At 42.5% G+C, this 27678-nt stretch overlaps 1 protein-coding gene across 6 annotated transcripts in view; it reads right to left on the bottom strand.

Annotated features, from left to right (window-relative positions):
* The window catches only part of LOC132398583 (coiled-coil domain-containing protein 91-like), a 179804-nt gene that overhangs the window by 95951 nt on the left and 56175 nt on the right, over positions 1-27678 (bottom strand). The window lies entirely within an intron of this gene.

The raw sequence follows: 27678 nt of genomic DNA, 5'->3' as shown, positions 1-27678 counted from the left end.
CTCGGACCCCAAGATCCCTCTGATCCTCCACACTGCCAAGAATCTTACCATTAATGCAATATTCTGCCATCATATTTGACCTACCAAAATGAACCACTTCACACTTATCTGGGTTGAACTCCATTTGCCACTTCTCAGACCAGTTTTGCATCTTATCAATGTCCCACTGTAATCTCTGACAGCCCTCCACACTATCCACAACAATCCACAATCTGACAAGCTCAAATTGTATATTGAGGATAAAAGTATTCAGGTTAGGAACATGATTGTTTGTGCAACAGACGGAGCCATGCTGGTTCAGTGGCATTTATGAAAAAAGACATTCCAAGTCTGTTTGCAATCCATTGTGTAATTCATTGTCAACACCTCACAACCAAAAGCATCAGTCAGCGACTTTTTTTTAAGCATGCCTCTTGCAATATCTGTTATCAACAAAATTAAGGCTCATTCATTAAATAGCGGAATATTTTGCCAGCTATGCCAATATAACAATGAAGAGTTTGAACACTTGCTTCTTCACAATGAAGTGCATTGGCTGTCAAAAGACTGCTGCTTAAAACATTTCTCTGATCTTTTTGACATTGTGGTTAAACTTTTGCACAAAGTCAACAAGAGCTTGGAAAACAAAATTGAATGCCTTAATGGAGATGTGGCATACCTAGTTGATCTGTATGACAAAAGTGAACATTGTAAATACAAAACTGTAGCATAAGAATTTCAATTTAATCCAGGCATAAAGTGCAGTGTCCACTTTCATTGGAAAATTGGAAATAGGTTCTTCTTGAGACCTTTTGTAACTAAACACTTTTGCATGTTAATCTAATCCCTATTAAAAAAAGGACTTTGAAATCATGGCAAAGAGGAAGGATTTTTTTTAAGTGTGATTTGTTTTCAATTCAATAGTTAAAATCAACTAAAGTTACAATTTGCAAAGCAACACACACACAAAATGGTGGAGGAACTCGGCAGGTCAAGCAGCATCTATGGAAATAAGTCAACAGTCAACATTTCAGGCTGAGATAGTTTAACAGCACGAATTATCTTATTCTTATTAAATGCCATGTACGTTTTATTGCACCTTTTTTATGAATGATGTAACTCAGTGCTAGCAGAAATACATGGATAAATTAGTTTATTACAGTTCCATTAATGACCTGTAAATATAACATATGCACCTGAAGAATGTCATTGTTTAAACAGGAAATGAAAAAAAATTCCTATGGGCAATTCTCCATTTCAACACACTGTTAGAGCTTCAATGAACAATGAAAAAGTAGATATTCCCAAAACACAGTAAAAGAAAACATTTTTAAAGAATGTTTTAGACTGCCAAAAATGAGCTTCTATGTGCCTTGTATATGAGCTCTTAACCTAACTTCCATTGGGGTTCCCAATATAAGCCATCCCCTGGTTACGAATGCCCTGACTTACGGACACACCTACATGGAAATAAGTTCCTAATTATTAAATCCAAAAGTCCTACACATGTACATACACAAAGCAGAATTAGTTTCCTCCTTCTCTCTCTCTCACCACTTTTTTTAATTGTTCTTATGCACTTTCGATGCCATTCATTACAATATTGTGAAGGTATGTTGACCATATTGAATGACTTTTATTGATTTTCTTACAAAAGGAAAAATTGATTCATGAACACCTGCAAAAACAGAACCCATTTATTATTTGAGGTTGTTGTGAATGGTATTTTTATTTCAAGCATTATTTAACATTATGAGGTTTGTAAACACAGATACACAGACACTATTTTCTATAATTCTGTAATATGAAGGGGGAAGTGCATATGAAGCATGCTACTTCAAAAAAATCCTTTGGGGCTGTTCATAAGAACATATAATTAAGTATAAAGTTTCTCCAATAAATATTATGTAAAGCTGGAAGCTTACAGTATATATTTTAAAACTTTCACCTTAATTAAAGAATGCTGTCACAAGGGTAGGAATGGCTGCTGGATGATCTAGGATTTAGATGTTTCAAAAGGGACAGGGAGGGAAGTAGCATTGCTAATCAAGGATAGTTGCACAGCTGCAGAAAAGGAGGATGTCGTGGAGGGATCAGTGGGGGTGAAAGTCAGAAAATGGAAAGAAGCAAGCACCCTATCAGGGCATTTGCTATACACCCCTCCCCAATGCAACAGAGACAGGATCAGGAGGCAGATTTTGGAAAGATGCAAAATAAGAGGGTTATTGTAATGGGTGATTTCAACTTGCCTAATATCGATTGCCACCTCTTTGCAAAGGGTATACATGGGGTAGAATTTGTTAGGTGTGTCCAGAAAGGATACCTAACACAGTATGTGGACCAGCAAACTAGAGCAGAGGCCATACTGGATCTAGTACTGGGCAATGAATTGAGTTAGGTAACAGATTTCTCAGAGGGTAAGAGTTATGGAGACAGTCACTACAACTTGGACAAGGTTAGGAGCAGATGGTGTGAAAAGTATTTAATTGTGGAAAGGTGAATTATGATGCTAATAGGCAGGCACTTGGAGGCATAAATTGGGAACAATTGTACAACAGAAATGTGGATGTTATTTAGGGAGCACTTGTATGGTTTTCTGGATAAGTCTGTTCCATTGTAGCAGGGAAAGGATGGTTGGATGAACGAATCATGGTTGATAAGAGATGTGGAATATCTAATCAAAAGGAAGAAGGAAGCATACTTAGGCTTAGGAAGCAAGCACCAGACCAGGCTCTTGAGAGCTATAAGGCAGTCAGGAAGAAGCTTAAGAAGAGATTTAGGAGAGCTAGAAGTTCACGAGAAGGCCTTGGTGAGTCAGATTAAGGAAAACCCCAAGGCATTCTTCACATAGTGTAGAAAGAGGGTAGGATCAATCAGGGATAAAAGAGTAATCAAGAGACTGGAGTTGGAGTAGGTAGGGGATGTCCCTTGCTTCAGTATTTACCAGTGAGAGGGTGTGGATGCATGTGAAGACAGTGTAGAACAGGCTAATATGCTGGAACACGTCAACTTTAAGAAAGAGGATGTGCCGGTACTTTTGAAAAACATGAGAATAGACCTGATTTTTGTAGCACACCACTAAACATGCTCACAATCCAAGAAAGAAACCTCAGCCATCACCGTCTGCTTCCTACCACTGAGCCAATTTTGAATCCAATCTGCTATCTCCCCTTGGATCCCATATGATCTAAGCTTCTAGACTAGCCTGCCACGTGGATCTTTGTCAAAGATCTTACTTAAGTCCATACAGACAACATTTATTATCCTACCTTTATCTATCCTCTTCATTACCTCCTTTAAGAACTCCAACAGATTTATCAGAAACAACTTCCCATGTAAAAAGCATGCTGAATGTCTCAAACTGGACTGTTCATCCAAACATTGGTAGATCCTTTCCCTCAAAAATCCCCTCCAGCAATTTACCCACCACTGATGTAGATTCACAAAACCTGTAGTTTTCTGGCTTGGTTTTGCTACCCTTTTAAATAACGGTACCACATTAGCCAATCTCCAGTCTTTCTGAACCTCACCTGTGATCAGAGACAAAATAAGAATCTCTGCAAAGGTCCCCACAATTTCTTCTCGAGCTTCCTACAAGGATGCACCAGATGAGGCCCTGAGGATTTACCTACCTTAATGCACTTTAAAACCATCAATCCCTCCTCCCTGTTAAATTGTATGTGGTCCAAGACAACATCACTCATTTCCTCCATTTCCTTAACTTCTATAGTTTTCTCCTCAGTAAAAGCTGAGAAGAAAAATTAATTAAAAATCTTACTCATTTCTTTTGGTTTTACATACAGATGGCCATGTCTTGAAAGAGACCATTCTCTCCCAAGCTACCCATTTACTCTTAATATATAATCTCTTGGGATTTTGCTTCACCTTACCTGCTAGATTCTTTTCATATCCTCTTTCTGCCCCCTAACTTTTCTCTCAAGTACACCCTTACATTTCTTGTAGTTATCAAGAGAAACTAGTTAGTTTCCAATTGCTTATGTACAACAGATGACTCGCTGCTTCTCTTCAGCAGAGCCTCAGTATGTTTCATCAACCAGTGTTCCCCCGCCATCCTTGCTCTTCACCTTAACAGAAACATGCAGGCCCTGAACTCTTGACATAACATCCTTGAAGGCTTTCCATTGAGCAGACACTCCTTTCCATGCAAACCTTTTCAGCCAATCAGCTCTGCAAGGTTCTACCTAATGGCTCCAAAGTTTAGCAAGATAACTATCAGAAAATTATGGTGAGAAATACAAACACATACAAATTCCCAGAGTTATCCATAGCATTAATAAAGGATTATGTAGATCATGCAGATAATGAATTGTCATCTGGTAGCAAAAGTCAGCTGAAAAATTGATGCCAAGACAAGTGTGCAACATATAGAAAATTTATCATGGGACAGTAATCTAGTTTCACCTTAAGTAATTGACAACAAGTGCAAAAGTGGTTTGTTACAGGTACTCCGCTGCATCCATTTGTTTACTTCATTGTGCTAATCCACAAATTCATCTTAAAAATGTATTGATTATTTTCAGATTTATCTTATCGTATTTAGAAATTTTATCAGTACCTTGTTTTAACATGGAGTGCAAATGTTAATTGAAATAAAAAGCAATAACTTTGGAAATTCCTCTGTTAAACTCATGAAGAATGTAAAGACAGAAAATACTGGAAATACTCCACAGGTCCGGAATGCTTGTGAAAACTGAAACAGGGTTAATGTTACAGGTCAATGCCTTTTCAGATTCTCAAATGCTGCTTATCAGCAAGCTATTTCAGCATTTTAGTTCCTTACGATTCAACTTTTGATAAAAGATAAAAAGGTTAATGTTTTTGGTTAAAATTATCAAATAGTTAAAGTCTTTAGAAGGGGGTCAAGAGAAATGAGATTGTTGCATGAAAGTGTTGCCAAGGTTAAAGATCAGCAATGATTTTCTGAATGGTAGAGAAGAAATTAAAATCCAAAATCACCTGCACATGCTTCTATTCCTTAAGAGCTATCACAATAACATTTTACAGTTCTATTTGAATTCAGCTCTAGACAATAATCATTTTCAGATTTTAATAAAATTGTATTGTATTTTTGTAACCAAAAGTAGAAAGTTGGTCCAGCCTTGAAAACACATATGTTCAATAGCTTAGAGCTAGAAAGCAACTAAAGTGTGCACAAGTCCCCAGAGAGCAGCTTAGAATTCCAAACGACAAAAGGAGAATTCTAATGGAAATTGGTAGCAGCCAGGTGCAGCACAGATTATGGAGAGAAAGTGGAGGAGAAAAAAATCACAATGCAAAGCATTACCCAAAGTGAAGAATTAATAAAATTATATAAAAAATAAGAAAATGAGACTAAAGGAGGTTACCCACACAGAATGCTGGTGGAACGTAGCAGGCCAGGCAGCATCTATAGGAAGAAGTACAGTCAACGTTTTGGGCAGAGACCCTTCATCAGGACTAACTGAAAGAAAAGATAGTAAGAGATTTGAAAGTGGGAGGGGAGGGGGAAATGCGAAATGATAGCAGAAGACAGGAGGGGGAGGGATGAAGCTAACAGCTGGAAAGTTGATTGGCAAAAGGGATACAGAGCTGGAGAAGGGAAAGGATCATGGGATGGAAGGCCTAAGGAGAAAGAAAGGGGGAGGGGAGCACCAGAGGGAGATGGAGAGCAGGCAAGAAGTGACTGTGAGAGGGGCAGAGAAGGGGGGGGGGGGAAGAGAGAAAAGATAGATAGATAGATAGACAAATAGATAGAAGAGAAATCAGTGTTCCTGCCATCGGGTTGAAGGCTACCCAGGCGGAATATAAAGTATTGTTCCTCCAACCTGAGGGTGGCTTCATCTTGACAGTAGAGGAGACCATGGATAGACATATCAGAATGTGAATGGAACGTGGAATTAAAATGTGTGGCCACTGGGAGATCCTGCTTTCTCTTGCGGACAGAGCATTGGTGTTCAGTGAAACGGTCTCCCAGTCACGTCGGGTCTCATCAATCTATAAAAGACCACACTGGGAGCACCGGACGCAGTATACCACACCAGCCAATTCACAGGTGAAGAGTCGCCTCATCTGGAAGGACTGTCTGGGGCCATGAATGGTAGTGAGGGAGGAAGTGTAAGGGCAAGTGTAGCACTTGTTCCGCTTACAACAGGCATGGGCAAACTACGGCCCGCGGGCCATATGCAGCCCGTTAAGCTTTTTAATCCGGCCCACAGAACTTGATGAAATTTTATTAATAAACCTTGTTAACGTTTTTTCCCCACAATTCTGGCGTTTTCCCAATAGATAACACACTCTATATACATTTGTGGCAACCCATTTCCTGGCACATCCGAACCGGCTCACAATTAGCCAGCGTTCCGGCTAAGGGAGATAGCCTGCGGGGATTTGCGAGCACAGAGCTTTGGAGCCTCTGCGCCACAGGGGGCAGGTTGAGGGAGGCTTAAAAGTGAGGCTGGGGATTTCGAATAAAGTTTTTTTCTTCGACTGCAGTTACCGACTCCGTGTTGTAATTTTTAGCGCTGCATGTAGCACACCACTACACATTGACCTTTGTTGAGGTGCAGCGTATTACTCCACATTTGCGTTTTACTCTTTATTCGGCTCGACCTATTTGTGTGAACAGGCGTTCAGCGTCATGAACATCAACAAAGCCAGCCACAGATCCAAGTTAACTGACCAACACCTCAGATCCATCCTGAGAATCGCCACAACAAAACTAAATCCAAACTTTGATGCGCTGGCTAAAAAGGGAGACCGACAACACTGTTCCCACTGAAATTAAAAATAAGTTTCTTCGTTGTGTTATGTAAAAAATGCATTTGAAAATATTTTTTGCAATAAGCCTTACATGTTGCATGTCATTTCTGTTAGGTGATGGACATGAGTAGTGCGCAGGTGCACGTACGTTCTCAAAATAAAAAACGTGCTCCAGATCAAATAACGCGCTCCGCATACTGGCGCGCTGTCACTGTTCTGTCTTTGTGCTGGTCGTTGTTGAGTTTTGGCACAGGGGACAATTGAATAAGAAGGAGCAGGACAAGTAGACCTGCATCTCCTACCGTTTTTGAAATAAAGACAGTAAGGAGGAGAGTGATGATGATAATATCTTGAAGGATAACAGAATTTTCAGTGCTTTAAAATAATAACTTTCTATTAAAAAAAGCTGTATTTTATTAATTTAATTTTCAGTGTTTTAAAAGTCATTTCAATAAATAGCTAAATACCATGGGACTTCAAAGACAGATATTTTGTTGTAATGCATTTGTTCATTTTCAATTGAAATTAAAGCACATGTTTTCTACATATCCCATGATATTTTATTTTCTCTTATGAGGTGTATTACCAAAACACTCTGTCCATCTGCTCCTGGTCCGGCCCCCCTGTCAAATTTTAGAACCCTTTGTGGCCCACAGGTCAAAAAGTTTGCCCACCCCTGGCTTACAAGGATGAGTGACCAGAGGGAGATCGGTGGGAAGGGTTGGGGGGGGGGGAACGAATGGTCAAGGGTCACACAGGGAGCGATCACTGTGAAAAGCAGGAAGGGGGGAGGGAAAGATGTGCTTGGTAGTGGGATCCCGTTGGAGTGGCATTAGTTTCTGAGCATTATATGTTGGACCCAGAGGCTGGTGGGGTCTCCCAGCCTGTGTACGTGAGGACAAGTGGGACCCTATCCTGAGAAGGGTGGTGGGAGGATGGGGTGAGAGCAGATGTACGTGAAATGGGAGAGATGCGTTTGAGAACAGAGTTGAAGGTGGAGGAAGGGAAGCCCCTTTCTTTAAAAAAGGAATACATCTCCTTCGTCCTGGAATGAAAAGCCTCATCCTGAGAGCAGATGCAGCGGAGGCAGAGGAATTGCGAGAAGGGGATGGCATTTTTGCAAGAGACAGGGTGGGAAGAGGAATAGTCCAGGTAGCTGTGAGAGTCCATAGGCTTATATTAGATGGAGACAGAAAGAGCAAGAAAGGGGAGGGAGGTGTCAGAAATGGACCAGGTAAATTTGAGGGCAGAGTGAAAGTTGGAGACAAAGTTAATGAAGTCAACAAGCTCAGCATGCATGCAGGGGGCAGCGCCAATGCAGTCATCGACGTAACTAAGGAAAAGTGGGGGGCGGATACCCATATAGGCTTGGAACACGGACTGTTCCACAAAGCCAACAAAAAGGCAGGCATAGCTTTGACCCTTACAGGTGCCCACAGCTACACCTTTGCTTTGGAGGAATTGGGAGGTGCCAAAGGAGAAATTATTGAGAGTAAGGGCTAATTCCGCTAGACGGAGGAGAGTGGTGGTAGAGGGGAACTGGTAAGGTCTGGAATCCAAAAAGAAGCGGAGAGCTTTCAGACCTTCCTGGTGGGGGATGGAGATATATAGGGACTGGACATCCATGGTGAAAATAAGGCACTGAGGACAGTTGAACTTAAAATCAGTGAAAAAATTCAAAGCATGAGAAGTGTCACGAACATAGGTGGGAAGTGATTGAACAAGGGGGGATAAAACAATGTCGAGGTATGCAGAAATGAGTTCAGTGGGGCAGGAGAAAGCTGAGACAATGGGTCAAGCAGGTTTGTGGATCTTGGGTAGGAGATAGAAACGGGAAGTGTGGGGTGTGGGAACTATGAGGTTGGTGGCAGTGGATGGGAGATTCCCAGAGCTGATAATGTTGGTGAAGGTGTGGGAGACAATGGCCTGGTGCTCCTTGGTAGGGTCATGATCGAGGGGTAAATAAGAGGAGGTATCAGCGAGTTGTCGCTGTGCCTCGGCCAGGTAGAAGTCAGTACACCAGACTACAACAGCACCCCTCTTATCAGTAAGTTTTATAGTAAGGTTGGGATTGGCGTGGAGGGAGTGGAGAGCAGAGCGTTCGAAAGGAGTGAAGTTGGAATTGGAACAAAGTGTGGTGAAGTCGAGATGGTTGATGTCCCATCGGCGGTTAGCAAAAAAGAGATCCAGAGCAGGCAAAAGACCAGAGCAGGGTGTCCATGAAGAGGAGGAGAGTTGAAGACAGGAGGAGAGGTCATTGGTAGGGGTGGGAGAGTCCTTGCCTAAGAAGTAGGCTCAAAGACGGAGCCGGCAGAAGAAGAGTTCAGCGTCATGGTGCATGCAGAACTCACTGAGGTGTGGGCGCAGGGGGACAAAGGGAAGGCCCTTGTTGAGGACAGAGCACTCTGCCTCAGAGAGTTGAAGGTCGGAGGGGATGATAAAGACCCGGCACAGATGAGAGCTGGGATCGGAGTGGGGAGGAAGGTTGATAGTGTCAGTGGAGAGGGGAGAATTGGTATGGAAGGAAGATGGAGCCTCTGCGGGCCCAGGAGCTGACGATGGGATCTGAGGGAGAGGAGAGTGCAGAGTGGTGGTGGGGGAAGGGAAGACAGGAGTCGCAATTGTGGCACACAAAGATCCTGCATGGAGTTCAAGGCTGGAGTCGCAGTTGGAGGCTGTGCAATTGCTTTGAAGGTGTTCATGGTCATTGGAACATGCACTGATGGTGCTGGAGTCTGGGTTTTGAATATGCCCTGGGTTGCTGGGGCAGCTGAGATCGACGGCGGGAGCCATGATCTGAAGTTCATGCCTGCTAGTGGCAGAGCCAGCAGGCTCTGGGGTCTGCAGATGGAAGATCTTGCGATCCTTGCTTAACATGACAAAGTCAAAGAAACGGCGATTGCACACATGGATCCGACGGAGGATGAAATAATGAACAGGTCCATTACAAACAGTGAAGAAAGTGTCCCAGAGTCATGGAATGGACTGTGATAGGGACTCCAGGTACCTCCTCATGGCAGACAGTGTCACCCTTAGAGCTCGACGGGGGAAACAACGGGAGGCAGAGTCAATTAAATGTGAGTACCTGGGATCCTCAGAAGGTCCAAATTGAGAAGCTCAACAGACAGACAGACATACTTTATTGATCCCAAGGGAAATTGGGTTTTGTTAGTCACACCAGCCAAGGATAGAGTAGAAATATAGCAATATAAAACCATAAATAATTAAGTAATAAGAAATAAATTATGCCAAGTCCAGGACCAGCCTATTGGCTCAGGGTGTCTGACACTCTGAGGGAGGAGTTGTAAAGTTTGATGGCCACAGGCAGGAATGACTTCCTATGACGCTCAGTGTTGCATTTCAGTGGAATGAGTCTCTGGCTGAATGTACTCCTGTGCTTAACCAGTACATTATGGAGTATGGAAAATGAATCCTGAAGCCAAGTGGACTATGTTGGTTGTGGAGGAAAGTTCCGAGGTTAAGATATATGGCTGTAGTAACGGGTCTGGGTCAGGATGTGGTCAAAAAGTTGAAGGGCCAAAGAAATTATAGATGGAGAGCAGTGAGAGGGGAGGGAGTGTTGTAGATGAAGGGGCTGAAGCATTGTTGAAGATCTGAACCATCCATTCCACAATATCTTTGGCCTTCTACCATCAGGACTAGGATGGCCAGACAGGGTATCAGCTTCTTCCCTCAGGCTATAAGACTAATGTATTACCCTGCCACCACCAAGGTTCTGTCACTAGGACAGCAAGTTGTTTACCTGTGCACAACATGCATTTTGAATTATATTTTATTAACTTATGGTAATATTTTGTTTTACGTGCTGTGTGTGATGTATCCTTTGAGGGTGCCAAAGGAGGTTACTTTCTTTCTATAGATTTACAAACAAATTGGCATGCTACAAGATAGACAACCATAACCACTGATGTACAGCAAAGATTTCAATACAATATTAAATAGAATCTTATAAAAAAGTTATCTACTGGGTAGTCATTCAGCTCAAGAAATTAATGAAATAAGTTAAACAGCATTAAAGGTATCTTCAGTCTTGAAGGAATAAACTCATCAAAAAAAACCCACAGGTTATTGAAAGAAGCACTTCGCATTTCATTGTTTGGCATTAATAGTTATTTTGTCAGCAAGCCATAGATGCTCATACATTTAAGTACTTCATTTGATTTTTTTTAAAAGACATTGTTATATGATGTTGTAAACTCACTCTCAAAATTGCAACTATTACTATTATCCATGGAAGTTCAGTGGTGTGAACTTTGAATCATGAGTATTTCATACATTTATATTTTATTATAGGAGAGACTAAATCTGTCAGTTTTTAACTCATTTCAAATTTATTTTGAGGATGTCACAAAGCTAGATAGTAATATTAATGGGGTTAGTTGAAGTAGGCTAGTGAGTGACTCACCATATTAATTTTGACTATATTTTGGTAAATCGGATTACCCTGTATACCTCAGACTTTAGATACAATATGGAGTCATGTCATCTTCAGAAATTCTCTTATGACTCAGCAAAAGTCGGGTGTATAAAGGGAGGACAGACAGACAGACATACTTTATTGATCCTGAGGGAAATTGGGTTTTGTTACAGTCACACCAACCAAGAACAGTGTAGAAATATAGCAATATAAAACCATAAATAATTAAATAATAAGTGAAATATTCCAAGTGGAAATACGTCCAGGACTAGCTTATTCGTTCAGGGTGTCTGACAATCCGAGGGAGGAGTTGTAAAGTTTGATGGCCACAGGCAGGAATGACTTCTTATGATGCTCAGTGTTGCATCTCGGTGGAATGAGTCTCTGGCTGAACGTACTCCTGTGCCTAACCAGTACATTATGGAGTGGATGGGAGTCATTGTCCAAGATGGGATGCAACTTGGACAGCATCCTCTTTTCAGACACCACCGAAAGGATGAATACAAGACTCTGGTGGAGGATTTTGTCAAATGGTGCAAGCTGAATCATTTGCAGCTCAACATTAGCAAGACAAAGGAGATAGTGATGGACTTTAGGAAGATCAAGCCTTCTGCCCCTTGTTACTATTGGTGGCGAGGATCTACAAGTACCTGGGGGTGCACCTGGATGACAGATTTGAATGGAGAACCACCACTGAGGGTGAGGATGAGGATGTGGGTTGGAGAACTAACACAAGAAGGGCCAGAGTCACCACTACTTCCTGAGGAGACTGAGGTTCTTTGGAGTATGCAGGCCTTTCCTTCACATGTTCTACCAGTCTGTTGTTGCCAGTACAATATTTTATGCAGTGGTGTACTGTAACAACGGTATCAACACAGGTGATCCCAACAGGCTCAATAAACCGATTAGAAAGTCTGGCTCTGCTATGGGCGGTAAACTGGACACAATGGAGACAGTAGGAGAACAAAATCTGGAAAATTCTGGCAATTCTAGACAACGTTTCTCACCCTCTGCATGCCACTTTGCCTGAACAGAAGAGCACTTTCAGTAATAGACTAAGACAACTGCGTTGCTCCAAAGAGCGCTATGATGTCATTCTTTTCTTACCCTTGGCCATTAGGGTCTATAATAAGTCAACCTATAGCCAGGGAAGTAATGACGCCCCCACCCCCCCACCTCTTCAGTTAGACTGTTATTAACTCCTGTTTACTATAGCTCTGTTTAAAATGTTTACCACACCTTGTTATCGCATAGACCCTGTGCAATACCATCACTTCTTATCTGGACGGTGTGAATGTGCACCTATTACTATTTAACATTATGGCAATTCTTCCACTATGATCTTATCAGTGTGAATTTGGAAATCTTATAAATCTTGTCATCTTTGACTTGTAAATCTTGAACATCTTATTTTTAAGGCAATTTTTTTTATTCTTTCTTACCTCTCTTCTAAGATTTGTACATCTGTGCACGTAATGCTACCGTGACACTGTAACTTCCTTTGCAATCAATAAAGTACCTATCTATCTTATCTATTGCACGGCTGTCCCTCTCCTACCTGCATACAAGCAGAGGCTAAAAAGTAAAGCTCCAGAGATCTGGACAACAAAGAGGTGGTCGCAGGAGGCACAGGAGCGATTATGGGATAGCTTTAAGACAGTGAACTGGGCTGTGTTCAAGCACTCATCTAGAGATCTGAATGAATACTCCATGGTTGCAACGGTCTTTAATGAAAAAGCTATTGACGAATGTGTCTTCTCCAAATCATTCAGAGTCTTCCACAGTCAGAAGCCCTGGATGAACCATGAGATCAGAATCTGCTGAGGGCCAGATCTGAAGTATTCAAGTCTGGAGACCAAGAAAGCTACATGGGGTGTAGGTATGGTCTCCAGAAAGCCATCTCACAGGCAAAGTGGAAATTCCGAACCAAACTTGAATGAAGCAGGGATGCTCAACAGCTATGGCAGGGCTTGAATGCTATCTCCTCTTATGAAGTTAAATCAAGCAACATGGGAGACAGCGAGGCTTTGCTTTCAGATTAGCCCAATGCCTTCTATGCTCACTTTGACTGTCAGAACATGGAGGATCAATCGTGAACTCCCACATCCCTCGAAAATCCTACGATCTCAGTCTCTGAAGCTGACCTGTAGGCTGCCTTCAGGAGGGTGAATCCACAGAAAGCATCCAGACCGGACTGGGTACAGGGCCGCATAGTAAAGACTTGTGCAGACCATCTGGCTGGTGTGTTCACAGAGATCTTTAACCTCTCACTTTGGGTGTGTATGGTACCCACCTACTTCAAGCAGGCTTCAATTATACTGGTGCCCAAGAAGAGCGTGGTGACCTGTCTCAATGACTGCCGCCCAGCTGCACTTACATCCACAATGCTGAAGTGCTTTGAGAGGTCAGTGATGAAATATGTCTCCTGTCTGACAGGCAACTTGGACCTGCTCTAATTTGCCTACTGGAGCAACAGGTCCTGAGCAGATGCCATGTCATTGGGTCTTCACTAAATTCTGGAAAATCTGGATGGCAAAGATGTATACGTCAGGATGCTCTTTATCGACTACAGCTCAGTAGTCACTATCATCATCTCCTCAGAATTAATCAATAAGCTCCAAGACCCTGGCCTCAATACCTCCTTGTGCAATTTGATTCTGGATTTTCTCATTTGTCATTTGTCCCAGTCAGCTCGGATTGGCAACAATATCTCCTCCAGAATCCCCATCAGCACAGGTACACTACAGGGCTGTGTGCTTAGGCCACTGCTCTACTCACTTTCCACCAATGACTGTGTTACTAAGCACAGCTCCAATGCCATATTCAAGTAGCTGATAACACCACTATCATGAGCCGACTCAAAGATGGTGGTGAAACAGCATATAGGAGGGAGATTGAAAATCTGGCTGAAAGGTGTCAGAACAAAAACCTTTCATTCAATGTCTGCAAGGCCAAGGAAATGATTATAGGCTTCAGAAGAAAAAAAGCCCAGAAGCCGGTTCTCATCAGAAGATCAGAGGTGGAGAGGGTTAGCAACATTAAATTTCGAGGTATTATTGTTTCAGAGGACCTGTTCTGGATTCAGCACAATTGTAAAGAAAGCACAGCAGTACCTCTACTTCCTTAGGAGTTTGCAGAGATATGACATTTTATCTAAAACTTGGACAAACTTTATAGATGTGTAGTGGGGAGTATATTGACTGGCTGCATCACAGTCTGGTATGGAAACACGAATGCCTTTGAACGGAAAATCCTACAAAAAGTAGTGGATTCAGCCTGGTACATCATGGATAAAACCCTCCCAACTGCTAAGCACATCTACATGAAACACTGTCACAGGAAAGCAGCCGTCCATCAGAGATCTCCAACATTCAGGTCATGCTTCCTTCTCGCTGCTGCCAATGGGGAGAATGTACAAGAGCCGCGGGATTTCCACCACCAAGTTCAAAAACAGTTACTACCCCTCAATTGTCCAGCTTTTGAGCGAAAGGGGTTAACTACATTCCACTTCATTTGCCCCATCAGTGAAATATTCTCACAACCAATTGATATACTTTCAAGGACTCTTCATCTCATGTTCTTGTTACTTCTTGCTATTTATTTATATTTGCAATTGCACAGTTTGTTGTCTTCTGCACTCAGGTTGATCTCTAATTGATCTTGTTATAGTTAGTAGTCTATAGATTTCCTAAGTATGCCCACAAGAAAATGAATCTCAGGATTGTATATGGTGACATTTATGTACTTTGATAAAAAAAATTTACTTTGAACTTTGAATTACCTGTTCTGTTATGCAAATATGATTCAATTTTTTTGCAGTAAATTATTATTTGAAAAAGCATATGATCTTCAAATTGTTAAATAACCATTTATTGTGTTTCTGATACTCCCTAATACTTAATATTAGAAATAAACACATTTTACAAATTTGTCATGGTCAGCAGAAATTGAAAACTGTGTACAGATACCTCAAATTATGCACATCAATGTTGTGATATTATAAACATCAATAAGTCTCAAATGCAAATACATTTTTAAAAATATTCTCATGTTTTCTTTACATTAATTTTAGCTCTAAATTCTGTGCATCTTTCTCAATAATTTCAGTATAACCTTATTGGAAACCAGTTGAAATAAAAACAGAGAAGTGACACATTGGCCTTAATTCCTCTGCAACTTGCAGAGAATACTATCATGAAAAGTCTGATATTGTGGCGACCCATTTCCTGGCACATCCGAACCGGCTCACAATTAGATAGCCTACGGGGGGTTGCGAGCACAGAGCTTTGGAGCCTCTGCGCCACGGGGGGCAGGTTGAGGGAGGCTTAAAAGTGAGGCTGAAGATTTCGAATAAAGTTTTTCCTTCGACTGCAGTTACCGACTCCGTGTCGTAATTTTAGCGCTGCATGTAGCACACCGCTACAATAATAATAGTGTCATGTGAGGAGAAACATTTAAACAGCAGCAATGCATTCCCATTATGGTAGAAAGGTTAAAATTGGATCTTCTCATGCATATTGCAGAAATTCATGATTAAGTGAATAAAGTGTGATTTGATTTAAATTAAGCTTCCAGTTTAAGATGGCACTGGTTAATCTCGGCAACTTCTAGCCAGTGCCCAATGAAACAACTATTTTTCTGATAAACTATCTTTACAAGCAAGTCTATAATTTCCCTTTAGACTTGGAGGCAATTCAATGTGGCTGAACCGAGGTGAGGCGAGGCAGTTGGCCTGTTGCCAAGAGCGAGGAAGACCAGAGGTTAGATCGATTTGAGAACTGTGCCAAATCGGAAAAGTCGGGTACAAGCTAAAACGAAGTGGAAGTATACAGTCACCAGAGCATATCATGGCAACTGAACCCACTGCTTGGATGATGAATTAAGCACCATGCTGAATTGAAAAGGCCAAGTACAGGCCAAACCGAGGCAGCAGGGTCAAGGCCGCAGAGCATATCAAGGCAACTGAACCTGAAGTTTGGACGACGATTTAGTTGCCAGGCTAAATTGAAAAGGTCAGGGTGTCAGGGCCCAAGGCAAGAGACAGGCAGTTCAGGCTGCTGCCCCACTCTATGCTGAACTAAATGTTCATGGGCAGGACTGTCTTTGTGAACTTCAGTTCAGAACGCTAGTTGCATGCGTTCATTGTTTGCATGATTTGTTTTTTTTTCTTTCAGATCACTGGAGGTTTGACAATCTTCTTTTCAAAATGGGTTCTTTTGGGTTTCTTTGTTTTGTGGTTGCCTGTTAGGAGGCAAATCTCAAGGTTCTATAATGTACACATATTTTGATAATAAATGTCCTTTGAACTTTGAACTTTTGGGGTGGGGGAGAGAGAGAGAGTTATAAAGCAATGAACAAGATTCAAGCAGTTAGCTCCAGTTGAATGGTTAATAGCAACTCCAACATTCCTGGTGCTGTAGTTTGTGGTTCTAGGCTTCATGCCGTAGGTTAATCTTTTATCTAATCAAATCAGTCTTGGCTATTGAGTACTCATAGGTATGCATGAGAGAACACTTCCTTTACAAGATCAGAACCATAAAAATAGTACTTAATAATTTTACTTTTGTTTCCCAACATGCTCTCACAATCCTTCAGAACACAAATGTCTTGGCATAATTAAGGAGAGCTTGCAATTGTTATGAATGTACCACAGCTCTGAAGGGCCGAAGGGTGCGGGGTAGCCCCCTCCTTTGTGAGAATCGCAAGATCACTATTACCGGCTATTGTCTCTTGGAGACGAGATTGTGTATTGAATCCTGTATGATGCATCGAAGCCCCAGGCAATGAACCGAGGGGGAGGTTGGTGGAGGGATTGCATCATCCCAACCTGATTGACATCGGAGACCCTGTGAGTCAGGATAAAAGAGGGTCTGTGGGAACAGCCCCTCAGACGCACCAGAAGAAATGCTAGCGATCCCGTAATAGCAAAAGCCGGTGGGAAGGCCACGTGTGCCCGTTTCCATTTGCCCCGGAATTGGTGGTCCTTTACCATGGAAGAATGGTTTTTAGCTAACAACGGGGAAATCAATTCCCAACAACTCTTGAAGGATTGACATCCTAAAAGGAATGGGCAAGTTTTAACCCGTCTTTCTCTCCAACCAAAACGCTGAAACTTGAATGAACTAAAGTGACTTTTATATTTCCATCGGACAATACATTATCCCCTAGACAACGACAGAGCTATTTCTTATTATTATTATACCTGCGCTTTTAGATTTAGTATTGACGACGTATATCATCTGTATGTTTGCATTGATATTACTTTTGTGTATTTTTATCAAAAAATACTGTTAAAAATAGTACCATCAGACTTCAACGGACCTCTCTATCTTTGCTGATAAGTGACCCAGTTACGGGATACGTAACACAATACATACTGTACACATTTATGCATCTGCTTTAAACAATGGTACTGCCAGAAGATGAAACCGGAAAACCAAAATAACTTTACAATGGTACCCTACTTAGCACTACCACAGACTCATTTTAGTGTTCTCAGCCCTGAATCTATACCAAACCAAAAGTACTATGATATACTTCAAAACAGACATATCCTGCATGCTGCTACTCTGATTTATCAGGTACAAATTCCTGTTAGTATTCTATTACCACACAGTTCATTGTAAAACACTCAGGCAACATGTGGAGGCTGCCCATGAGGACCAATGTTGGGTGGGCTTTTGAGAGCAGAGCTAAAAGGTGCATTCCAGCTGGCACGATGAGTAATGATGCCAGTGCTTTGGACTGACAATGATAGTTTTACTTAATAAAAAAAAACAGCCAGATCCTACTCAGCATTTTCCCTTGCAGAAGAAGCCATTGAACATATTGCAGCAAGAAGACTGGGGATAGCTCAGTAGGTTAAAACAGGGGAGTCTGCAGCTCCCATCACATCTGTTCCGAATGATGAACAACTCTAATGGGCAACTCTAATGGTACAGAATCGCCAATGCCCCCCATTTTGGAGAATCGCTAATCGCTACTATTCCAATGCTGTTATCAAGGAAGTGAGAGAGACACAGGACACTGCCGGGGCAGTTGTTATTGATAACAGCTCATGAAAATTAATGAAAGAGAGACAGCTCAGAGATACACAAAGTGGAATGTCTCCTACCAACAAAACTGGAACGGAACCATTGATTACTGCTATTGTCTTTTGGAGAAGGATTGTGTACTGGTACTGTTCTATTCATTGAAACCCCTCAGGGGGCAACCAGAGTGGGCTGGTTTGATGGGTTACATCATCTCAACCTGATTGACACCTGAGACCCCATGAGCGGGGATAAGAGTGAGGTCTGGGGTAACACCCCTCAGAAGCACCAGGAGAAATGCTAGTGAGCATCAGAACCCCCACGAGACAGGGTGGGAGACCGGAGACTGAACAAAGGGTCAGTAAATTTTAACTCACAGTGTTTTTGTAGCAAGACCGGTGGGGGCTTGTGTGTGTGTCCACCCTTGCCTGGGTGACGAGTCCACCACGGAAGAACAGTCTAGCTAAAGGATGGAGGGATCATACGTGAATGGCCACAACAACAACGCATCGACGGATCAAGATCGTAAAGGAAAGTTGGCAAGTCAATAGCTGTTACTGTTCTCTCTCTCTCTCCAACAATTGAAACACCGCGACCAACAACTACCGCAGCCTGCATGAACAGAACTGAACTTTATATTTCCATCTGACAATTCATTATCCCCTATACAACGACAGAGCTTATTTCTTATTGATTATTATTATACCCGTACTTTTAGGTTTAGTATTGATGACGTATATTATCTGTATACTTGCATTGGTATTATTTTTGTGTATTTTTACTAATAAATACTGTTGAAAATAGTATCACCAGACTCCAACTGACACTTCTATCTTTGCTGGTAAGACACCCAGTTATGGGGTTCGTAACACATCCAACAGGAGAGTCCAGACAGTCCCTCAATAAATGAAGCAGCTGCCAAAGCCAAGCTGCAATTGTTCCATTGCATTTGGAGGACTAGGCTCGCAACAAATTCACAGCACAGTAGCATGAAGTAGCAGAAAGCCCAAGGGTTTATATCAGACTCCCAGTACCGTGGGTTACACAAGACTTTTAGCTTCTGATTTCATAACCCTCCCGTTCTTAGGAACGTATCGTTGGCACTAAATGAGATAGTGTTCTAACAGTGCATTTGATTTATTAGTCATAGCAACTATTTACTTGTGGTATGCAATGGTTGTGATAATGTTTTTTGTCATACTATATGTTGCACACAATCTTAAACTTTGTGTTAATATTCAAACTCAAATTAATGTTTTTCATTTTTGTTTTTTTTATCTCTTTTGTAATCGTATTAAGACAACAGTAAGAACAAAAATATCTTAGTATAATTAGAGAAAGTAAAAATTATATATGGAAAGAGAAAACACAAAAATAGTTAGCATTTAAATAATGGAACTGTGGTGAACTACATAAAGCTGTCTGGACACACCCCCTGCTGACTGCTCCTGTAGCTCCTCCCACAGACCCCGGTATAAAGGCGATTGAGGTCTGAGCCCGGCCTCTCAGTCTCCAGGATATAGTATAGTGGTCACTCACTGCTTGTTCCTTCTTCCAGTCAATAAAATTGATGCACCATCAATAACTCACTCTGAGACGTAAGGCGAGATATCGGCTTTTATTGACTGGAAGGAACAAGCAGTGAGTGACCACCATACTACATCTGGAGGAGTACTAAATACTCCCTGCTGGTCGAGAGGGTTCACCTTCTACATGCAAACCCCCAGTGTGTCTACGTGGTCTTACCTGATGGGCGGGAGGACACGGTCTCCGTCCATGATCTGGCGCCCGCAGGTGCAGCAGACCACTACCCTGAACACTCTCCGGTAACTATGAACCCTGTACCCGAGGTGACACCGTGCACACCAGGCCCTACACAGACTCCTCACGACACTCATATACCGGGCGTTTCGTACTCATATATACCAGGCACCTCGCACATGCGTGAGGGATCACTGACGCCTAGTGGGCTGGAACCAGCACAACCTCCGTATCCTGTACAATCACCACCACCGGCACCGGCACCTGTGCAATCACCACCGCCGGCATCTGTGCAATCACAGCCGGTGCTACGTAGATCACAGCGACAGATTCGACCACCTGATAGACTTAACCTGTAAGAAACTTCGCCACTTGGGGACTCTTTTAAAACAAAGGGGGGGTGAATGTGGTGAACTACATATACCTGTCTGGACACACCCCCTGCTGACTGCTCCTGTGGCTCCTCCCACAGACCCCGGTATAAAGGCGATCAAGGCCTGAGCCCGGCCTCTCAGTCTCCAGGATGTAGTATGGTGGTCACTCACTGCTTGTTCCTTCTTCCAGTCAATAAAAGCCGATATCTCGCCTTACGTCTCAGAGTGAGTTATTGATGGTGCATCAGGAACAGTGGAGAAAAAGAGGCAAGTCCCACCCTAGAGTTCCTAGACCATTTCCAATTCCACAGATGCCACCCAGCTTGTTGAATAGATTCAGCATTTCCTTTATTTCCTGATTCATTTAAGATGTTTTAATTGACTTGACACCTATTCCCCTATATTAGTTTATAGTCAGATTCCCTCACTTTCCATGGGAAAAATCACTTCACTTTTTGCACTAAAAAGTTGGCTGGAATCTCTCAAGAAATGAAATTGCCCACTATCATACCACTCAAATGCCTTGCAACTTCACATTTACAACTTGCACCATTAAAACAGCCATTATTCCCCCCCCCCCCAGAGAAAGCTCTAATACCCTGATTCGTATAATAAGTTTTAACTTACAGCAGTTCTCCACTTTAAGGCCCAAATTAGTAAATTTTCTTACTGCAATGGAATAGAGCGCCTTACGGATACACTGCCCTATCTTTTAAAACCTCATTACACGACTGAAATTATAATGCATATTTAAGTTTCTTGACATGACTGTTGGTGGCCACATCAAAGGTGGTGATGAATCAGCGTTAGGAGGGGATTAGAAATCTGGCTGAATGGTACCGCAGTGACAACCTCTCATTCAACATCAGCAAAATCAAAGAACTAATTACACTAGACAAATTCTTCTGAAGTGTTGCTTCCAAAGATTTTATTTATTTATTTATGATAGGCCGCTTGAAGCTGAACACAAATATAATTTCAGACTACTTGTACCACATAGGAATTTGGAGAAACAAGAAATTATTAAATACATATGGTGTACTGGCCTTCATCAATCATGGAATTGAATTTAGGAGCCAAGAGGTAATGTTGCAGCTATATAGGGCCCTGGTCAGACCCCACTTGGGAGTACTGTGCTCAGTTCTGGTCACCTCACTGCAGGAAGGATGTGGAAACCATAGAAAGGGTGCAGAAGAGATTTACAAGGATGTTGTCTGGATTGGGGAGCATGCCTTATGAAAACAGCTTGAGTGAACTCGGCCTTTTCTCCTTGGAGCAATGGAGGATGAGAGGCGACCTGATAGAGCTATATAAGATGATGAGGGGCATTGATCATGTGGATAGTCAGAGGCTTTTTCCCAGCACTGAAATGGCTGCCACAAGAGGACACAGGTTTAAGGTGATTGGAAGTAGGTACAGAGGAGATGTCAGGGGTGAGTTTTTTTTTGTTTTTTTTATAACGCAGAAAGTGGTGAGTGCGTGGAATGGGCTGCCAGCAACGGTGGTGGAGGTGGATACAATAGGGTCTTTTTTTTTGGATAGGTACATAGAGCTTAAAAAAGTAGAGGGCTATGGGTAACCCCAGTAATTTCTAGGGTAGGGACATGTTCGGCACAACTTTGTGGGCCAAAGGGCCTGTATTGTGCTGTAGGTTTTCTATGTTGTTTCTGTAATACAGTTAATTGCATATGGATGCTGACACTTTGAAATGACTTTCTTACTTCCATCCTTCGTATACATGAGAAGTAAAAACCTTTACATTATGTCTCCATCTAAATGTACAATGTGCAATTATAGTAATTTATAGCAAATATTATGTACAACAGGATAGTTAATATAACATAGAAATACAGTTGCATCAGCGTGAATTAATCAGTCTAATGGCCTGATGGAAGAAACTGTCTCAGAGCCTATTGATCCTGGCTTTTATGCTGCGGTACCATTTCCTGGATGGTAGCAGCTGAAACAGTTTGTGGTTGGGGTGACTCGGGTCTCCAATGATCCTTTGGGCCCTTTTTACACACCTATATTTATAAACGCCCTGAATATTGGGAAGTTCACATCGACAGATGCGCTGGGCTGTCTGCACAACTCTGCAGAGTCCTGCGATTAAGGGAGGTACAGTTCCCATACCAGGCAGTGATGCAGCCAGTCAGGATGCTCTCAATTGTGTCCCTGTAGAAAGTTCTTGGGATTTGGGGGCCCATACCAAACTTCTTCAACCATCTGAGGTGAAAGAGACGCTATTGTGTTTTTTTCACCACACAGCCGGTATGTACAGACCACGTGAGATCCTCGGTGATGATTATGCCAAGGAACTTAAAGCTGTTCACCCTCTCAACCCCAGATCCACTGATGTCTACAGGGGTTAGCCTGTCTCCATTCCTCCTGTAATCCACAACCAGCTCCTTTGTTTTTGCAACATTGAGGAGGAGGTTGTTTTCTTGACACCACTGCGTAGGGTGATCACATCCTCTCTGTAGGCTGCCTCATCATTATTTGATATTAGGCCAATCAGTGTAGTGTTGTCAGCAAATTTAATTAGCAGATTGGAGCTGTGGGTGGCGACACAGTCATGCGTATACAGAGAGTTGAGGGAGATTAATACACAGCCTGAAAAGCATCTGTGTTGAGGATGAAAGGGGCAGAGGTGAGGGAGCCCACTCTTACCACCTAACGGTGATCTGACAGGAAGTCCAGGATCCAGCTGCACAAGGCAGAGTGAAGACCGAGGTCTCTCAGCTTCTTGTTGAGCCTGGAGGGAATTACGTTGTTGAATGCTGAACTGTAGTCCACGAGTAGCATTCACACATAAGCATCCCTCTTCTCCACATGCGTAAGGACAGTGTGTAGAACTGTGGCTATTGTGTCATCTATCGATCAGTTGTGAAGGCAGGCGAATTGTAGGGGGTCCAGCCTGGGTGACAGCATGCTGCAGATGTTGTCCTTCACCAGGCTCTCATAGTAGTTGCATATTATTGAGGTGAGCGTGACAGGACGCCAGTCATTCAGACATGCTACCTTGGTCTTTTTAGGTACAGGGACAATGGTGGACATTTTGAGCAGGAAGGAACTATACCAGGCATGGGCAAACTATGGCCCGCGGGCCATATGCGGCCCGTTAAGCTTTTTAATCCGGCCCGCAGAACTTGATGAAATTATATTAATAAACCTTGTTAACGTTTTTTCCCCGCAATTCTGGCGTTTTCCCAATAGATGACGCACTCTATATACATTGACCTTTGTTGAGGTGCAGCGTATTACTCCACATTTGCGCTTTAGTCTTTGTTCGGCTCGACCTATTTGTGTGAACAGGCACTCAGCGTCATGAACATCAACAAAGCCAGCCACAGATCCAAGTTACCTGACCAACACCTCAGACCCATCCTGAGAATCGCCACAACAAAACTAAATCCAGACTTTGATGCGCTGGCTAAAAAGGGAGACCAACAACACTGTTCCCACTGAAATTAAAAATAAGTTTCTTCGTTGTGTTATGTAAAAAATGCATTTGAAAATATTTTTTTCAATAAGCCTTACATGTTACATGTCATTTCTGTTAAGTGATGGACATGAGTAGTGCGCAGGTGCACGTACGTTCTCAAAATAAAAAATGCGCTCCAGATCAAATAACGCGCTCCGCATACTAGCGCACTGTCACTGTTCTGTCTTTGTGCTGGTCGTTGTTGAGTTTTGGCACGGGGACAATTGAATAAGAAGGAGCAGGACAAGTAGACCTGCATCTCCTACCGTTTTTGAAATAAAGACAGTCAGGAGGAGAGTGGTGATGATGATAATATCTTGAAGGATAACAGAATTTTCAGTGCTTTAAAATAATAACTGTTACTATTAAAAAAGCTGTATTTTATTCATTTAATTTTCTGTGTTTTAAAAGTCATTTCAATAAATAGCTAAATACCATGGGACTTCAAAGACAGATATTTTGTTGTAATGCATTTGTTCATTTTCAATTGAAATTAAAGCACATGTTTTCTACATATCCCATGATATTTTATTTTTTCTTATGAGGTGTATTACCAAAACACTCCGTCCATCTGCTCCTGGTCCGGCCCCCCTGTCAAATTTTACAACCCTTTGTGGCCCACAAGTCAAAAAGTTTGCCCACCCCTGAACTATACACTGGGAGAGGGAGAGATTAAAATATCTGTAAACATACCTGCCAGCTGTGCCACACATCCTGATACTCACCTTGGGATGCCGCCTGGTCCCTCAGCCTTGCGACTATCCACCTGTTGGAAACACCTGCGTACTTCGGCATCAGAGATGACCAAGCTGCCGGTCGCATCATCAGCAGGACTCCATAGGGGCGCAGTATTGGTGACATAAAATCGAGCGTAAAAAACAGAGAGGCATTGATGTTGGAAACTCCACTGGGTTTAGCTTTGAAGTCTGCGATGGTGTGTAGACCTTGTCATAAGCTCCGTGTGTTATTGGTGGAAAGTTGAGTCTGAATCTTGTCTCTATATTGTTCTACTGCCTTGCTGACTTTGCGCAGATCGTAGCTGTATTTCTTGAGCTCTAGCTGATTACTGGCAGTGTAAGCTCTATCTCACGTGGTAAGTGCTGCTCGCACAGAACTGTTGATCCAGTGTTTCTGTTTTGGCAAGACCCTGACCAATTTCTCGGGGGCAACATCTTTGATGCACTTCTGGCTGAAACTCGTGACCCCTTCCCTGAACTCAAAGACATCCTCATCATGGAAATCATTCCAGTCTACATCATCAAAGCAGTCCTGCAGCATGGAAGTCAGTTGGTCAGACCAACAGTGGACTGTTTTAACTATGGCCGTCTTTTGTTTCAGCTTCTGCCTGTATTTTGGCAACAGCAAAATGGAGGAGTGACCTGATTTTCCAAACAGGGGCGCGGAGCAGCGCTTTGTAAGCATTGCGGAAGGGAGAGTAGCAGTAGTCGAGTATGCTATGCCCCTGTGTGCTCACCTGAGTGTGTTGGCAAAACTTTGGAGAGACCTTAGTCAGTGACGCTCTACTAGAGTCACCGGCAATGATGAAGGCAGCCTCTGGCTGTGCAGTCTCCAGGGTGTTGATGGTCTCGTACAGGTCAGTATGAGCCTGCAGCGCAACATACACAGCTGTGATAACAGCCGTGAACTCCCTAGGCAGCCAGAAAGGTCTACACAGCAACACCAGCTACTCCAGATCCAGGGAACAAGAGGATTTGAGAGCACGTTCTGAGGGTCGCACCAGACATTAGTGACCATGAATCATACCCCTCCTCCTTTACTCTTCCCAGAGAGGCTTTTACGCCTGTCCGCCTGGAACAGGAAGACCCAGGGGGCTCGTAGCATGATCCGGTATCTCTTCCATCAACCAGGTCCCCATGAAGCACAAAATGTTGCATTCCTTTGTTTCCCGCTGGTAGGATATTCTGACTCTCGGTTCGCACAGCTTATTGTCCAGGGACTGAACATTAGCCAGGAGTATGTAGGAAGCAGTGACTGATTAGCACACCATCTCAACCTCAGCATGACGCTGGCCCTTCTCCCTCACCTCCGACACCACTTCCGAGGTAGCAGCGGTGTAGTAGGTGAGGCGGTGTAGTTGATTGAGCAAGCAGGGAATCCCAGTGTAGAAAAGGCTGCACATAGTGGGTAAATGCCATATTCTCGATGTTCAGGAGAGTCAGTTTACTGTATCTGATGTGACTATTGGCTACTTGAACAAGAAATACGAAGAAAATCACAGAAATTAAAAGTATACTGAAAAGTTGGAACGGAGCTCGCAACACAGCCGCTGATCGCGGCACCATCTTGTTTGAGTGCAACAGTTCAACTAAGCCAAAATTGTTTTACCGGTGATTTTCATTTGTATTCAGTGCCCAAGGGTTCTTGCTTAAATATCCAACAATGATCCATTGATGGATTCCAGTTGTCCTGATACCGTTTCTCCATGACTGCAATGTCCTGGAGAAACCTTTCACTGTGCTCATCACTGACAGCTTCAAGATTTTCAGGGAAGAAGTTTAAATGGGAATGCAGAAAATGAATCTTTAGTGTTAAGTTTCACTTCATGGTTTTGTATGCTTGAAGCATGTTCTCAACCAGTTTAGTTTAGTGCTTTGTAGTTGCCAAGAAAAATTTCAACATCTTTGAATGTCTTCCATGCGATTTTCTCTGGTCCCACTAGAAGTCATTTGAATTGCCTCTTATTGACAACTTGTTTGATTTGTGGACCAACAAAAATGCCCTCCTTAATCTTGGCATCAGTTATTGTGACTTGAATTATGAATTGAAATAACAAATGTAGGCCATTTAAAAAAAAGGTGCATGATAGGGAAATTTCATGGTGATTTTCATGATCAACAGCCCAAAATCAGAATCAGAATCAGACTTTAATCACCAAGTACCTGTGCACATACAAGGAATTTACTTCCGACAGATGTTGTGTCTCTGCTCATAACAATAAAATGATAAATATAAATGAAAATATAGATTATACATACAGGTAGTGCAATCCAAGTAATAGTTAGCTGACAGTTAACTAGCAGTTAACTGTTCAGCAAAGTGACCGCAGTAGGGAAAAAACTTCTCCAGTGCCTATTAGTCTTAGTCTGGAGGGATCTGAAGCGCCTACCGGACGGAAGCAGTTCATCCACAGATACACCCAAAAGTATTCAGGAAGTAAAATCTTTGTTATCTATCAATGTTACTGACAATAAGAGGAGGAAATCAGAGGTCCATTAGCCAGTCCTCATTAGAAGAGCAGAGGTGCATAGGTCCCTAATTTTAAAATTCCACAGTATTATCAATTCAGAGGATCTTTCCTGGATGCAACATGTAGGTGTCATGACAAGAAGGCATGAAACTTCTACTTTCTTAGAAGTTTGCTAAGATTCTGCAGGTCATCTAAAAATTTGACAAACTTCAGAAGGTACACAACGGAGAGTATACTGACTGGTTGCACCATGGCCTGGTATAGAAACACCATTGCTCTATAACAGAAAAGCTTAAAAAAGTAGTAGATATAGCCCAGTCCATCATAGATAAAGCCCTCCCCACCAATGGACACATCTACAGGGAGTGTTTTTGCAGAAAAGCAGTATTCATCAAGGATCCCCACCAGTTCAGGCCATGATCTCGTCTCATTGCTACATTCAGGAAGGAGGTACAGAAATCTTAAATCCCACACCACCAGGTTTTGGTAACAGCGATTACTACTCAACCATCAAGCTCCTGAACCAGAGTGGCTAACACCACTCACCCCAACACTAAACTGATTCCACAACCAACGGATTCACTTTCAAGGACTCTACACCCATTTATTTTTCATTTTTGTATTTGTACAGTTTATTGTCTTTT

The sequence above is a fragment of the Hypanus sabinus genome, chromosome 8, assembly GCF_030144855.1.
Source record: "Hypanus sabinus isolate sHypSab1 chromosome 8, sHypSab1.hap1, whole genome shotgun sequence".
NCBI lineage: Eukaryota > Metazoa > Chordata > Chondrichthyes > Myliobatiformes > Dasyatidae > Hypanus > Hypanus sabinus.
This window is presented reverse-complemented; position numbering and strand designations above follow the sequence as displayed.